The 12612-nt window shown below is 38.0% G+C and overlaps 1 protein-coding gene across 2 annotated transcripts in view; it reads right to left on the bottom strand.

The window, feature by feature from the left end:
• Window positions 1-12126, bottom strand: part of LOC108028870 (fatty acid synthase) — a 41557-nt gene extending 29431 nt beyond the window's left edge. The window contains exon 1 of one of the 2 annotated variants that reach the window (XM_050889342.1): window positions 11642-12126. The gene's annotated coding sequence lies outside the window, so the exon portion shown is untranslated. The remainder of the gene's footprint in view (window positions 1-11641) is intronic. The other variant, XM_050889343.1, reaches the window with a different exon arrangement.
• Between the last annotated feature and the right edge of the window lie 486 nt (window positions 12127-12612).

The following is a 12612-nucleotide window of genomic DNA, read 5'->3' as shown; positions in this document are numbered from 1 at the left end:
AATGAGTAATATAAGTTCGTATTCTTTAGGAATAGTATTAGTTTTAAAATGTTTGGTAATGTGGGGTTTGAGATGGTCTCTACGTGAGATCGATGAGTGAATGTTTTTGGTAATTTGGTGGCAGTTGAGTTGTGTTTGATTAATTGCTTGGTACCAGCGTGAAGTTTTGGATATGTTTGATTGCATTTTCAAGAGATATGTATTTTTATTATATCTAAATATGTCCTGCGTGAGTGGTTGTCTTGTAGCGTTTTTTGCTAGGGCATCTGCAAGTTCGTTTCCAGGTATTCCCACGTGACCGGGGATCTAAAACAGTTTAAATTTATTATTGTTTTTTTGTAGAAGATTACGAGCCTTTGAGATATAATGTTCACTGTTGTTAGTGTTTTTAATTGCGTCGATGGCAGAGAGCGAGTCTGAGCATATGCAAAATTTGCCTCTTTTAGTTTTATGTTGATTATGTTAATTGATTAAATGGCAGTTGGTGGACTTGTGAGTATTCTATAGTAGGATCTATTGTTGATACAAATCATATGGACGTTTAGGCGGGCTATATGTTTTTAAAATTTTTAATATTGGGGAGGTTTTGGCGTTAACTAGGGACTGATTTTTGACGTAAGGAACTCTCGTCTGTCTTCTGTGTTATTTGTCTATGTTATTTGTGGGGGTGGTTCTGAAGGCTCCGAGGGCAGTTCTAAAGGCTGTGTTGATTTTTGTCTTTATTTTGCGCCGTGTTGTGTACGGGCAGTAGCCGTAGATTGGAAGGCCGTAGTCTGCTTTTGAGAAGATGGTTGCTTTTGTTACATTTAAAGGTGTAGAGGTGTTGCAGTTAAACTTTTCGTTTGAGAGACATTTTATTACGTTAATATACTGTTTGAGGTTGTTGTTTAGTAGTTCTGTGTGAGTATTCCATCTGTATTTGTTATTGAAGTGGAGACCAAGGATTTTTAATGATGTTACTTCTTGCATTTGCGTGTTTCCTGTTGTTATGGTGCAGTTTCAGTTATGTTTTCTGCAAACGTGGAGCTGTTTGCATTTTGTGTTAGATAACATGGCTCATGAGTATTCTGCCCAGTCTGTAATAGTGGATATTATCGGATTTAGGTTTATATTTAGGTTTTTTTTGTTTTTTAGTTTTAGGATGATGTTGAAGTCATCTGCGTATGCTCTTAGGCTGATGTTTGGATGAAGTGTGAGCTTTTCTGTTAGTGAGTTATATGCGATCACAAACAGGACCACGGAGAGTGGGGAGACTTGAGGAATGCCGTTTTGCATTGGATAAAAGGAGGAGGTTTCAGAGTCAATGCGCACGAGTAGTTTTCTATTTGTCATGTAGTTTCTTACGTAGTTAATAATTTTTGAGCCAGTTTTCAAGATTATAAGTTGGTCAAGTATTGAGTGGATGCCAATTCTATCAAAGGCCTTTGCAAAGTCTAGTGATATAAAGGATGCATGGTTTCTTCTTGAGAGAGCTCGTGCTAAAAGATGGTCTATGAGTAGTAGACTGTCTATAGCCGATTTCCCCTTTCTAAAGCTAGTTTGACTGTTATGGATTAGTTTGTCGTTTATGACAAACCACCACAGCCGTTTTGCTATTATTTTGTCAAGCAGTTTTGCTAGGCATGAGTTTAGTGCGATCGTCTGAATTTGGTTTTAGGATCGGTATTATTAAGCTATTTCTGTATGTTTGTGGGATGTAGTTGTTTAGTATGGCGTTTTGGAGGTTAATAATTCTGGTGTTTATTGTTTTATCCAGGTTTTTTAGCATTGTGTAGTTGATTCTGTCAAGTCCTGGTATGTTTCCTTTTGATGTAGTTAATGCTGCTGAAAATTCTATTGCAGTTATGGGTTTTTCTATTTCGGTTGCCCTTTTGCTAGGAATATGTGGAAGATGAATGGTATTGCTAAGTGACGTTTGTTTGTGATTGATAAAGGTGCTTGAAAAATTGCTGCCGGAGGAGGTTTCTGAGAAATTTTGGCAAAGAAATTGAGCAATTTCAAATTTTCATTAGTGTTTTGTTTTGTTGATGGGTTGAATATACAGTGTATGTGTTTTTGAGGGTTAATGCCGCAAAAGCGTCGGATGTTGCTCCAGATCGATTTGGGTTGGCTGTCAGGTGAGATTTGCGATGTGAATTTGTTAATGTTTGCTTTTTTAGCTTGTTTGAGTGTTAGTTTAAATAGGGCATTTGCCCTTTTGTACTGTACAATGTTTGATGTAGATATTTTCTTTTAAGTTCGTTCCATTTTTTCATTTTATCGTTTCGTAGTTTTTTGAGATTGTTGTTCCACCATGGTACATTTGTAGTGCGTTTTTATTAGAGTTGCGAGTGTTGAGGTTGTAGTGTTGGTTAGATTTTTTGATACAATTGAGACGAAGCTTATGGGAAGTGGATGGTTGTGGCGAGTGTGGTATATTGTAAGTGCTGTTTTGTGATCGACTTTTTCTGTAATTTTAATGTTTGTTAGTTCTTGTTGCTTTTTGAATGTTGGACAGTTGCGGTCTAGTGGGTTGTGTTTGGAGCCGGTATCGGGAATGTTTTTGCAGTTTATGCAGTTTTTTTTCGTAGTGGCATGACACTTACTTCAATGTTTGCAATTTTGTTTAATTTAAGTAATTTGCTTGCTTTTAAGGGGTTTTTAGTTTTTATCAAAATGTATCCGGAACGGGTGTTTTTGCAAGATTCCACCTCACCATCGCATGTAAAGTCAATCGTTTTTTATGTATGAAAGGGTTAAGACTCTCGAGTGATTTGTTGTCTGGTCCTTTAATGATCATGAATTTTGGTTCACCTGGGTTTTTGTTGTACATTGATGTACCACTTCTTATGTCCGGTGGACCATTGTTGTAGTTGTTTTCGGGCTGGCGCCCAGCACTTGGATTTTGAGTTAGTTGTTTTTGTTTTTTACTTTTTTGTTTTACGCACTTGTTTGTTTTTTTCTGATAATCAGTTGTTAGTTGTTGTTTTTGGTTGTTGGAAGGTGGACTACAAGAGCTCAATAGTAACACGTCTTTTCTCTGCGAGGTTTGAGATGATACTGTGCCTTTTGCAACTATTATAGACGTTTTATAGAATATTTCGCCGAAAATAATGTTATATTCATATGGACAACAGACTGTCAGAATGCATTCGAACACCTTAAATCGGAACTTATAAATCAAAACTTATTACAATACCCAAACTTTCAGAAAAGAATTTTGCATAATATCAGATGCAAGTAAGCAAGCATGTCGAGCAGTGTTAACTCAACACAGAAACGGACTCCAACTTCCGGTTGCATATGTATCAAGATCGTTTACTAAGGGAGAAAGTAATAAAGGCACAACAGAACAAGAATTGGCAGCAATTCACTGGGCAATAACTTATTTCAGACCATACGATTATGTAGACACTTCACTGTCAGAACATATCACAACCACTTACCTACCTATTTTCGATGATAAATCCAAGCTCAAAACTGAAACTAATGGGAGGAATTAGAGGAATATAACTTTACAGTAGAATATCTAAAGGGTAAAGACAATTAGGTGGTCGATGCGTTATCAAGAATAACCATTGAGCAATTGAAAGAACTCACCAGAAATGTATTAAAAGTCACTACTAGAAATCAAAGAAAACAAAAAAATTCCTGCGCAGAAAATGAAAAAGACAAATTAGATTTGCTTAAGCAAACGCTTCTGAGCCCAACGTATACGAAGTCTTTGTAAATGATGAGGTACGAAAAGTAGTGACCTTGCGAATAACAGATGTTTACTAAAACATGGAATGAAAGTTATAGCAAGAATTGACGTTAGCGATTTGTACAGATCAATTCTTCCAAAGGCTTAAAAAAGAAGCCGGTATACTTAATATCAGCCAGCTCAAAGTGGCACTGACCAAAATGATCTTTGATTCTTTCTCAATATAATCTTTTAAAACAATGGGCAATAAAATATTAAAATCTCTAAGAGAGCGCTACTTAAGCCGGTGACCCTATTACCAAATAATTACAAAGAAATGGAAGCAATACTGTTTACATACATGATACTCTAATATTATTACTTTTAACAATCAGCTAAAATAAAAACTTTTGCATCATTGGAAAAATATGACGAGAAATATATCAAATTATATAAGAAAATGTCCTACATGCCAAAAATAGAAAACGGCAATGAACACAAAGACCCCAATGACTATAACCCAAACGCAACAAATGGCTTTCGACAGGTTAATTTTTGATACGATCAGAACAAGGCAACAAGTAAACAATTACTCTAATCTGCGACCTAACAAAATACCTTGTCGCAATACCAATTAAAGACAAAAGTGCAAAAACATTAGCTAAAGCTATATTTGAAGATTTTATTCTGAATTACGGTCCATTGAAGACGTTCATTATCGACATGGGAACAGAATACAAAAATTTAATAAAAGATGAGCTATGTAGAAATTTGAACATCAAAAATATAACATCTACTGCACACCACCACCAAACAGTCAAAAGAAGCCATAGAACTTTTATTATATTCATTCGATCCAAAATTTCAGTAGATAAAAACGATTGGGACGTATGGCTCCAATATGTCGTATACTGTTTTAATACAACTCCTTCTATGGCACAAGAGTATTGTCCTTGCTAAAGCATCAAGCTTACCAATAGATTTTAAAAGCATAGATAGAATAAAACCACTGTGCCGCTGCTCAGCCGTTTACTGCATTGTTTGTACTTAGTGTCAGTTTCATTCATAGTTATGGAGTTACTTACCTCTAAAGATGTTTTTAGGTGGCCATGCCAAAAATTTGTAACCAATGGCATCCTTTGTACTGAATTTGTCATCATGTGCGGCTTATAGGCTTTCGTCAATGTACGAAGCTTCAAAGATCTTTCGTAAGTTTTCAATTTTAAATATAATGAATATCCAATAACTCTTGATTTGATGACTTCTACAGTCAAATCTTTGAATGTGCCTTTAGGCAAGTTAACCAACTTCAAGGCTGTTACTTTTCCTTGAAGGTGTATCTTTTGTACGTCAAATTCCGGGATGATGCCTCGAAATATTTTTTATATGCTCTTGGGGCTGCCGGATTATGTTTTTTTGTGTGTCACACTTATATCGGAATTTATATCTTCTTCTTCGTCTGCTTATGTTACTGTTCTTTTGCTGCTTCTGTTACTGTTATAACTGCAAAAATTGTTCGATCATGTAGACCTTTTTCTTTTGATTCAATTCCTTCGCTCGAATCGGAGTCTGCATTTTCCGTTAGGTCTATTTTTTTTTATTGTCTTGATTGATATTGATATATTTAAATTATACCTTTCTTTCTGGTAAGTACATAGCCTCACCGCCCGATGGCGTCACTATCGCAAGAGAAATTAACTATCGTGTTGTACATTCTCGTAGACGGCTACTGTCGAAATTTTAGCCGATTCGGACTCGTAGTTTTGTTTTGAATGCGTGTGGAGTCGTACTCGTTTGCGAACTTTAGAAAAATGGAGAAAGAGCAATATCGGTCTGTGGCTCGATTCTTGTTTTTGGAAGGGTAATCGGGCAGCGAAATCAAAGAGCGCTTGGATGCTGTGCACAGTGACTCTTCTTCTTCGATGGCGACCGTGAAAAATTGGTTTAACGAGTTTCAACGTGGTTGCACTTCGGTTTGTAAGGAGCCACGCCCAGGTGTGCTGAAAACGGCAAGCACGGAGGATAACGTGTCAAAAATTCACGATCTCGTATTGGCAGACCGCCGATTGAAGATATGCGAGATAGTTAGGGCAGTATGCATGTCAAAAGACCGCGTGGGTCATATCGACATGAAATTTTGTGCATGAGCAAGCGGTCGGCGCGATGGGTGCCGCGTTTACTCAATCCGGAAAAAAACGCAACCGAGAGACCACATCAGAGAAGTGTTTGACACTGTTTAAGCGCAATCCAAAGAAGTTTCTGCGTCGTTTCGTGACAGTTCACGAAACATGGATCCACTGGTATACACCAGAGAACAAGGAACAGTTGAAACAGTGGGTATTCACCTGGCGAACCTGCTTAGAAGAAGGCGAAGACTATCCGATCGGCCGGAAAAGTGATGGCCACCGTTTTTTGAGATTCACAAGGTGTGATCTACATCGACTACCTGGAGAAGGGCGAAACGGTAGGTAAAAAAGGAGATTATGTTGAGAAATAAATTGATTCTTTTCCAACATTTTTGTCTTTCTTTTGGAGTCTAAGTACTTATCGGACCACCCGCGGACACACTGCGACATTTAGGTTGCTCAGTGCATTTAGTGAGTGGTACCACCTATGTTTTTGTCTGTGAATTCACACAGTTTACCGACGGCGTCGATGGTAGATAGCTCATTCCAAAAACTATACTGCCGTTGGTTTCGACAAGGGCACCTACTAGCTGCGAGTGGGTTATTCTTTTAAGAATTTTAATTAATTAATTTTTTTTTCAACATACAAAATGGCCAAAACGAAGAAGACTCTTTTGCCGGTTTGTCCCCTTTTGGTATGAGAAACATTCGCTGCTGTGATTTCCAGTGACTAGGGAAAACACCATCTGTTAGGTATGCGTTATGCATGTCAGCATAATCTTTTGTGTTTGCTGTTAACGCACTTTTAAGAACTTTATTCGGGATTTCATCTAGTCCAAGGGCCTTGTCGTCCGGTATTGTCCTTAGTACCCGGAGGATTGCAGAGCAATCTTAAATTGCAGAGCAATCTTAAATTGCAGAGCAATCTTTAATTGCAGAGCAATCTTAAATTGCAGAGCAATTTTCCTGGGCTTATTCTGCAAACTCTTTGAGCATATATATCGACTGCAAAGGCTACGGCTTGGCAGCAAGTAACAGCTATAGAAAGCTTTCCATTCACATGGGCCCAGCGAAGCCATTTCCGCTATTATTGCTATTATTTTTGCTATTATTTGTTAACCATTCTCCGGAATTTTTCTTCCTGTATTGCTCTTTTATGAGTTATTATGAGTGATATGTCTACGTTTTGCTCGATAATATTTTGCTCCAATAAAGATTGGCCAACCTTAAAATGGTTTAGATTTAACGGAACGAACTTAATTTACCCCTAAGCCCTTGCAAAGCCTTCTTAAAGTGCGGTTATTTCCCAATCATTCTTGGGTGGTCGCAATCTTGCTCCTTTTTGCGCTTGCCGAGCATGTGGTAGGCATTTGCTTTGCAGCCTCTGGCTTGGTACTCCTTTGCGCCACAGCTGTAGCATCATTTTGAGTCCTCCTGAATCCTGCAATTCCGTGCTATATGGTTTAACTTTATACACTTAAAACACTACTTAAGTGTTATCTTTAGGCGGACTTTAAACGAAGTCCATCCCAGCCTAATTTTACACTTATCCATGAGCCGTCTCCCTATGTCGGGCAGTTTGGGTGCCTCCTTTTACAGCTTTACAGCTTGTACGGCTTGTCCCAGCTGGATGTGAGTGGATTGTATTTTATCACCAAAATAAATTAAGAAATGGCATTTTTTTGTATGCTTTGGTATTTATTTATTGAATCTTCTTCCTTTGGATAATAAGAATGAGTGTATTAAATCTTAAACCAATTAATGTAACAGTCATATGACTGATATTGTGCTAAAGAATCCTAGAATCCCTAGGTCGCTGTGGATGTTTTAGTTGCGAATATAACACGGTGGCCCAGTGATAGTTCTCAGGGTTTTCAATTAAGCGCGTTGTATGATGTCAAGGTCAGATAGCCACCTCTCTACTACGAGAAGGTGGTTTGCTAGCTGTGTCGTTAGCGAAAGTATATGTTGTAAGCTGCTCGTTCGCTTCCTTGAGGGACTCCAGCTTTGATAATGTAGTCGTCGGATGCGTTCCGCCTTACTGCGAAAAGTCGAAGATCGTTATCACGAACTCTTTTACCTCTTTTACCCATGTGATGCTATGCTCTTGAGAAAGGTTGCACACCCAAAGCATCCAAAGGTTGTTATCTCAGAGAAACATGACCGATCATGTTTGGGAATAATTTTTTCTATGCTTGCAAGACAAGTTTCGAATCAAAAGAACCCCAATAAAATAAATCTTACAAGTTTATGATTCTCAGATGTGGGAAATATTTTGAAACCCATATTTTCGTTTCCGCCCCAGAACGTTTTACTGGTATGTTGTCAAAGATTCGCTCCTTTCCACAAAAGGGTCATAAAAATATTAGCCAGAGCCAGAGACCGGAACATGGTTCTATTACCTGACCGCAATAAAAGGGACACACGCACACGTCCAAGGGGCACGCTCATTGTGAAGACCACAGGGTCGCAAAAAGGGACACGCCAATGACCTTATTCCACACACTAGACCGAGGGGCGTTCCCAAAAGGGTAAAACGCACAAGTATACCTGTAATTTAATAATAATGCATTTATTCAATTATTTTGGAATTGCGAACCTGATTTTTTATGTTACTTGTTATTTTCCATTTTTTCCATATTATAATATATTTTCATAATATTGAGTGCCTAATTTTCGTAATGCAAAATTCGAAGGCATGCGCAAGAATCGACTGCCTCGGTGCCTGCATCATTGCTCCACTCACAGGTGTCTATATGATTTCCATTGCACAGAATTCCGTCGAATTCGTTCAGAAAGTTATTTATTTTAAGTTATTGCATGATGTCTCTCTAACTCAAAAACATCGTCATGCCCTTTAATGTATTCTCACACAACCTATTAAGAAAATTTTATATTAATTTTCGTCTTCCTCTTTTAGCTCAAGCTGTGCATATAAATATCTTTGATTTTCCCTAAGTCAAAATGATTTTTTTTCAAACTGTCTCCTATTTACTACCTGAGTATGACGGTGTGCATAAAAAACTGATCTTTCCTTTCCCACCTTCAAGCTAAGTATGCGCGGTCTCTTCTAACCAACATTCTCCTCCTATTGTCTATCTCTTTAATCGATTGATGGTGTCCTATTAGTTACACTTGTCTCAAGAATTTTCCAAAACCTATACTTTTCATCTCTTCTAACCAATGAATAGTCGATCTTACCTGTTAGAACTACCTGTATTGTTTTCGAATTCACAAAATCTCAATCGAATCTTGTCCTTAGTTCTATGTTTATCTGTCTCCTTTATTGATGAGAGGGTGTCCTATTTGTTACACTAGTATCAAATATTTTTCAAAATCAATACTTGTCATCTCTTCTAACCAATAAATAGTTTATGTACCAGAACTATCCATATTGTTTTTAAGTTTACAAATTCCTAAATATGCACCTCTAATTTTCAATATTATCGTACACACCCACTTTAAACACTATAAATTACCGAGAACAATAGGTAGTCTTCTAAGAATCGTTTTGAAGTGGGTTAGTCGCCTGCCTCAAGCTCAAGTCAAGTAAAAGTGAAAAAGTAATCGTGAAAAATAATTAAACAAAATCAAAAAATTAATACCCAAAATCAGTTTTGTCACTTATAGGATAAGTGTGATGTGCAAAAAAATAGGTGGTCAAACTATTTCCGCTCGGAGTCGCATAAACGAAATACAATTCAACCCTTGACGGAAGAGTCAATAAATTTTCTGAAGGATTCAGGGGAAGAATATTGCATTACATGATCGGACTTGATCCTGATAATTTCTTGAGTGAAGCTGGATTGTCGTTGCTACTTCATCTCAGCATTTTATTAGATAGTTATACTTTAGCAAAAGTAAACTTTGAATTGTTTGAATCTGAACCTGAACAGATGGAAATGAAAAGCTTTCAAAGAAAAATGTCGATCATAAATAAAGATTTTTATTTAGAGCGTATCTTTCATGAACATACCATGCAAATAATTTCAAAAACTCAAGAATTTCATGAGAGAGTTAGTGGATGATCTTTTATAAATTTAATTCGCTTGCAAATGAATAATAATTCTTACACACCGATGGCTGGTTTATCACTCATACCACTACCTCTTTTCATTTTAACGAAAAAGGCGATACTCAACGTATGTAATACAAAATCTGTAAGCAAAGAATCTTGAAGTGAGCGCCTAATTATTTAATATTATTATTATTATTTTATAAAGTGTACATTTGATTCTAGACTAGATAAATTTGTTTTAGAAACAGGAATAAATTCAGGAACCAGTTTTGTAAATTCATTAATCGAAAATTTTAAAAATTTGAGAATGGAATACTTACATGAAATACTTCCTATTAGAATGACTTTAGACGACCAAAAGATATTTGACAATGCGTTGAATTGTTCTATTTGCCAGAAAGTTTTGCGGACTGATAGGGTTAGAGATCACTGTCATTTCACACGTAACTTTAGGGGTGCAGCTCACTCTAAATGTAACTTGGATTACAAAGTAAAAAAATTCATACCAGTATTTTTCATAATTTTTCAAATACAACTGTCATTTATTTATTCAAGAATAAGGGAAGATAAGAACACCTATATTTCTGTTTCAAAAAAAATAACAAGTTTTGGTGAAATTCGTTTTCTCGATACTTACAGTTTCATGCGCTCAAGTTTGTATACCCTAGCGTCTAATTTAATAGACGATCAAATGAATACTGTGAAGTCAGTTTTCAGTAATGATAAAGAATTTCAACTAATGCGTAAGAAGGGTATATTTCCCTATGAATATTTATATTCCGTTAATAGACTCGAAGAAATTCGAAAAACCACAAATATTCAACTTGAATTGCTGACAGATATGGATATGTATAGATTTATTCAAAAAAGCATTCGAGGAGATAGATTCACAAAAGCAAATAATAAATATTTGTGAGATTATGATTGCTCAAAAGAGTCTTCATTTTTAATGTATGTGGATGCGAATAACTTGTATGGCTTGGCAATTTCACAACCTTTACCATAAAAGAACTTTAAGTGGATGTCTACCACAGACATAGAAAAGTTTGATATTCATAATATTCCAATTAATATATATTCGTGCCGTTTACATGATCTTCATGTTGAATCTTCACAAAATAAGCAAAGGGAGTGAGTTCACGAAGTCTTACAATTGAACACTATAGAAACGTTTCATTAACTGACACCCCACTTTAAGACAATAGAACAACCTTTAGATTAAAAGCACACAAAATAACTACAGTTTAAGTTAATAAAAAAGATGTAAAGAAGTCTCGTAGGCTGGGATATACTCAGTCCTGCCAGGGTCTCTTTACCGTAAAGATATGGGACAAAAAGGTCTAGGACAAAAATCGGTTTGCTGGCGTGAGATGTAGAGAGGCAGCCACCGGGGTATGGAGTGAGAAAAATAGTTTAGTAGCAGAGTGAAAAGGGTCAGTGGTAACGCGCATTTGGCCTGGCTCATAGCATTCGCTACGAGAAGGCCGAGAGAGAGGGGATCGATTATGGGGACAACTTTTCCCTAGGGCAGAATTTATTGCCTAAAATCTAGGCATTTGTTCTGAAATATTTATATCTATGTGTGGCCAGATTGAGTGTATTCTTTTCCTACGAATTGTATTAAAATCAGGCGAGAAATATTTTATATTCATTAGAGCATTCTTTTTATTTCCTGGTTCATGTTTTTTTCTCAGTGTTCGCAGGTTAACGGGTTAGGTTATGTCAGGGTATATAAATTCTAGCCTACTCTGGGCGAAGCCGCATCGAGGCCTTCGAGAAATTTCTCGTTGCACGGGACTCTCGCTGGCCAAAATGCGGTTCACTCCACTCACTCACCCGTCTCGCTCTCACGCACACACACACGAGTGTCTCCGGGTGCTCCGCCGCTGGTCCTGGGCCGGCACACTCTCCTCGAGGTCGTCAAGGTAAACTCCTTCACTTGGGTCACTTGGTACCAGTCACTCGACTGCACCACTTTTCGCACTCCGAAGGCAAAAGACTCCTGTTGTCCACATGAATTTGCTCTGCTCGCACTTCTAATCCCGTGCGCCGCCTTTGCAAGAGTCCCGCTTCTCGGACTTCTGATCCCGTGCGCCGCGTGTCCAAGAGTGACCTGCGCACACTTCTGGTCCGGTGAGCCGCGTTTTCCAGAAGAGCCAGAGTCAAGCTTTGCCCCCGCGTTTTGTTCAAGTTTTCGGCTGCTCTGGGTTTTTGTACTTGTCGAAGTTTCGGTACTCCTTTTCTCTCGCTCTTCCCTTGGCGCGTGCCAATTTTCGGGGTTTGTTTGTGGCTGCTGCTGATGCGAGAACGGAGGGGGAAAGCTTAGCTAAGATAATTCTTGTGTACTAATATAACTACAAATCGTACAATTATTGGTTAGGCTTACATATTAAGTGAACTGTACTCTGCTGCGGAGTATAAGGTGCTGTATGTTGGATCTCCATTCCCGCCTGCTTGCAGAAGGCTTTGAATGAACGACTCGTAAACTGTGTCCCATTATCGCAGACAAATGTTCGGGGGATCCTCTCCCGAAAGGATCTTCCGAGATGCGCCTAAGTAGCTTTTCTCACGGGGACCAACTCAGCCCATTTCGAAAAGACGTCGAAGAATACGAGCAGCATCGTATTTCCACTCTTGGATCGCGGAAGGGGCCCAATAAAATCGGCGCAGACAGTATCGAACGGCTCGTTAATCTGGTGGTTGTCTTCCTGATTCCGAGATGTCCTGCCGTGGGTTGGTCATGGCATTCCGACAGTACTCGCTGTCGGTGTTCCTTGGCCACGCACAGTTTCCAGGGCACGGAGTCT

The sequence above is a fragment of the Drosophila biarmipes genome, chromosome 3R (genome assembly GCF_025231255.1).
Source record: "Drosophila biarmipes strain raj3 chromosome 3R, RU_DBia_V1.1, whole genome shotgun sequence".
Lineage (NCBI taxonomy): Eukaryota > Metazoa > Arthropoda > Insecta > Diptera > Drosophilidae > Drosophila > Drosophila biarmipes.
The sequence above is the reverse complement of the archived record's forward strand: the minus strand, read 5'-3'. Positions and strand labels throughout refer to the sequence as shown.